Raw genomic sequence first — 4,481 nt, forward strand, 5'->3', positions numbered from 1 at the left:
GCGGCGAACCGAGGCAGAATGAACCGAGGCGGGGCGGCGACGGGGCGAGAGGCGGGGCGGCGACGGGCGAGGGGCGGGGCGGCGACGGGGCGAGAGGCGGGGCGGCGGCAACGATTGGACCGAGAGGCGGGGCGGCGTGCGGGGAACGAGCCTGGAGCGACGCGGGGTAGGTCCGACCCGAGATAAGTCCCAATAAGCTCCTCCCTGAGAGTCTTATTTGATAAGTCCCAAATCACCACAATAAGTCCCAATAAGTCCCTTGTGTTTGGTTTAGGTGGGACTTATAGGGACTTTTTTAAGTCCCTAAACCAATAAGTCCCTGGAAACAAACACCCTCTAAAGTTGCCCCAATCTTTTCTTCCCCCGTGTTGTGTGTGGCTAATGGAGATTATAGTCGTCATTTGGGAACGACATCGCGCCGTCGCTGCTCTGGCTCGCCGGATAAAGGAGAGAAGGATCTCATTGTGCCTTCGTAGGAGAACATGCTGGGGTGACCCAGTAAGCAACCAAATAGGCCAACAAAGGCAGCCATTGCTAAAAATACCGAGCCTGGTCAACTGGTCGGATAAGGGAGAGAGAGCGACGAGGAGCAATTCCAGCCACGTCTCAACTCTCAATCCCTAATCTTGTGATCGACAGGCAGAGACACCCACGGCTGGCTGACCGCATCACCGGCAGAGAGATGTGCTCCTGCCGCACTCGTTCTTATTGGAAGAATCTTCAAACAGGAGTGTACTAGGCGCAAGGTCGTTGGAGGATGCGGGCGCCGCGCACCGTCCGTATCTCGCTGGTGCTAGAGGGAGTCGGTGCCAACCGCCGCAGTGGGGCATGGCAACAGGTTGGGCGCCGCCGGGACATGAGCGTCCATGGTCGTCGCTTCCGTCGGCCACCCGGAGCGCGAACACACAAGGGCCGAGGCAGGCGCAGCCGCCGCTTGATGCTTAGGTGGCCGTGTCGCACGGGCCGCAGGATGTCGCACTAGTGGAGCCATTACGTCATGGAAGAAAGCCGAACCAGTCACTGATGCGTCAAAGGCTCGATGCCTCCGTGCGCTGCAACTACAAGGGCTAAAGGTACTAATTTCAGATAGCAATTACAGTAGTATATGCGTGACCAAATTGGAAAGAAGCACCTTGTTAGTATAGCGATGAAATCAAGGTATGACTCCGATTCATTCCTTGATTCCTTGACTTTCCTCTCATGAAGTTCGTCGGAGTCGAGCACCTAAGGGCCCGCCACTGTTTACGATGCCGGAGGCCAGGCCATCGCTCCAGTCCAGCGGGGCCGACGCCAGACGAAGCCGATGGCGTCGTCGTTCACATTCTCTATTATTCCAGATAGATGGACGCAAGTGCCCCTGTTCTTCATTCATGGAGCGAGGCTGTGGCTTGGATGCTTTTCCGCCGGGGCAATGGCCGCGTGTGCCGATAACCTGTTAGAGTAAAACAAGATTGAATGAAATTGAATGGACGATTAGTCCTGTTTCTATTGATTCTTAAGTATATATACATATGGAAGAGATTGGAAGAAGAGGTGTCTGTTCGGAGGCATCCTTCTAAAGCAGGTGCATGTTGGCAATAGAGAGAGAAAAACATGACAGTTCGGGGTTGGACACACCCTTTGCTAATTAATTTCTAACAATATGGCCGACTCCAACCCCAATTCAGCTGGAACAGGCAAAATCGGGAGCGCACCAAGCCCCATCTGCCCCCACGCAACGACCACCTTGCACATACGCCAACATTGTGCGACAACGTCCCTATAGGCCCTCACAACCCACGTAGTAGATGACTAGAGCTGGACAGCTGCCAGCGCCGCATTTGGCCAGAGACGTTGTCAACTCCACCTGCGCGCGCAACAACCTGCACATCCCGACGCATTATGGACGACCCCCGCAGCTACACCACTCAGGAGCGTTGTCGTGCCACGACACCTTGCCACTGCATCGGTGATACGTCCCAAACATATCTATAATTTCTGCTTGTCCCATGATCTTTTGGGTGACATTGTTATATGTTTTCCTACTCTTTTATATCATTTTACACATATTTGGACTAACCTATTAACTCAGTGCACCGAGTGCCAATTTCTGTCTGCTGATGTCTATTTTGCAGGGGCTTTTACCCAATTTTGCAAAGCGCGAAAAATTCCAGGAAAAATATATAAGAAATCAGCGAAACAGAAGCTTCCAGATCACCGAAGATGGGCCACACGGGGCCAGGGGCCGTCCAGGCGATATGCTGGCACGGACACGACCTAGGTCGCGCCAGGAGGCCGCCTGGGTGGGCCCCACCTCCTCCGATTCCCTCCTTTGGCCTATATTTTGTCCTTCGAGAGGAAACCCTTCCACAACTTTCAGAATCGCGAATTTCTCCATCGTTCCACCGTCGCAGCGCTTCCGAGATCGGGAGCGTTAGGAGACCTCTTCCCGGCACCCTGCCAGAGGGAGGATTGACCTCCGGGAGCTTCTCCACCATCATGGACGCTTCCCGGACGTGCCGTGAGTAGTTCTCCTTGGACCATGAGTCCATGAGCAGTAGCTATGTGATGTCTTCTCTCCAATCTTGTGCTTCAATAGTTAGTCCTTGTGAGCTGCCCTACATGATCAAGGCATCTATGTAATTCTCTTGCTATTGCTATGCTCGGTTTGTTGGGATCCAATGGATTATGAGATTATGTTAAGATTGTTATGAGTTATATATTTGATTATCCTTTTATATTATGTTCCTTAGTGATTCATGCATGTTCTCCGTTGCTATTTATTGCTTTGGTCGAATTGTAGATTATAGTTCCAAGAGGGAGCATTATGCATGATTGTGGGTTCATGGCCGTCGATGTCTAGCTTGAGTAACTGAAACATGAGACTAGGGGATGTGGTCTTGCCACCAGGGAGAAAACAATGATGCTTGTCACCACGGTTGCAAAGATTGTTTAACTTACGCATAGTTCGTTAACGCAGTTGTCCGTTGCTTTGAGTTTACACTTTGGTTGGGGCTCGCAACTTAATACCCGCGAGATGTTCTGGATAGATATCTCGAGGTGGATGATTAGTAAGTTGATGTTGATAAATAAACGGTCTACTTGTCTTGGCGTACTGCCCATTACCATTAAACCTCTAACTATCAATTAGCATAATTAGCATTGGACTGCGTTCATAATTCTGTCAATTGCCCAACTGTGATTTGTTTACCCAAGCATAGTTGTTTATGGTCATTTGGGAGAGAGACATCACTAGTGAACATCATGTGACTCCGTGTAACGTCCAAGATGCGATCATATCCTTAATTTGGCATGAGGGCCTCGTCAGGGATAGAAGCGCATCTCGTCGTTTCGCAAGAATGGAAATCGTTACAAGTACATGTACTGAAAAGATGAGATAAATGAAATTGGCTTACACTCGCCACAAGCTACATCAGAGTCACATTAGTACAATACATAAACATCATGAAGAAGAGAAGGGTCCGACTACGGACGAAAACAAACGAGAAAAGAAAATGACGTCCATCCTTGCTATCCCAGGCTGCCGGCCTGGAACCCATCCTAGATCGATGAAGAAGAAGAAGAAGAAGCAACTCCAAATGAAAAATCAACGGGCTCGCATCGAGTAACCCTTACCTGTACCTGCAACTGGTGTTGTAGTAATCTGTGAGCCACAGAGGACTCAGCAATCTTATTTCCAAAGGTATCAAGACTACCAAAGCTTAATAGGTGAGGTATGGTTAAGTGGTGAGGTTGCAGCAAGCGACTACGCATTTATTTAGTGGCTAACTTACGAGTACAAGAATAAAGAGGGGGATGATCTACGCATAATGGACGTGAACTACTGATGATCAAATGAATGATCCTGAACACCTACCTACGTCAGACATAACCCCACCGTGTCCTCGATCAGAGAAGGAACTCGCGAAAGAGACAGTCACGGTTACACACTCAGTTGGCATATTTTAATTAAGTTAACTTCAAGTTGTCTAGAACCAGTGTTAAACAAAGTTTCCACGTTGCCACATAACCACAGGCACGGCTTTCCGAAAGATTTAACCCTGCAGGGCTGCTCCAAATAATCCATCACAAATTACCACAAGCCGCATAGAAATCCTCGATCACGAAACTCGCGATCTCGTCGGACTCCTTAGTGAAAAACCTCAACTCTGAGATTACCCAAAGCATCACCGGAAACCCGATGCACAAGACATTTGTCAAAGGTAAAACTAATCCAGCAAGGCCGCCCGACGTGTCGACGAACCCGATAGGAGCCGCGTATCTCATTCTCAGGAGACGACCGGATGGAACTAGCTACGAGTGCCAAACCTCGAGTTTCCTCGCGGTGGCCCTGCAGGCAGACCGTTTGGGACCAACACCATCAGCACTGGCCCCCCATGTTTTATGTAAAATTACTCCTCGGGTTCATGACGCCCTATGCATTTCAGTATTAACAGAATTATTATGTTTGGCAAATGTAGTACCAATGTTGGGCCTTGCCA

General features: G+C 49.7%; 1 long non-coding RNA gene across 1 annotated transcript; it reads left to right on the forward strand.

Moving 5' to 3' along the window:
• The first annotated feature begins 366 nt into the window (after positions 1 to 366).
• LOC123430238 lies at positions 367 to 1,488 on the forward strand. Its single transcript, XR_006622901.1, has 2 exons — positions 367 to 1,073; positions 1,207 to 1,488. It is a non-coding gene; the product is annotated as an uncharacterized LOC123430238 (long non-coding RNA).
• Positions 1,489 to 4,481: the final 2,993 nt, after the last annotated feature.

Source organism: Hordeum vulgare, chromosome 2H (assembly GCF_904849725.1).
Source record: "Hordeum vulgare subsp. vulgare chromosome 2H, MorexV3_pseudomolecules_assembly, whole genome shotgun sequence".
Lineage (NCBI taxonomy): Eukaryota > Viridiplantae > Streptophyta > Magnoliopsida > Poales > Poaceae > Hordeum > Hordeum vulgare.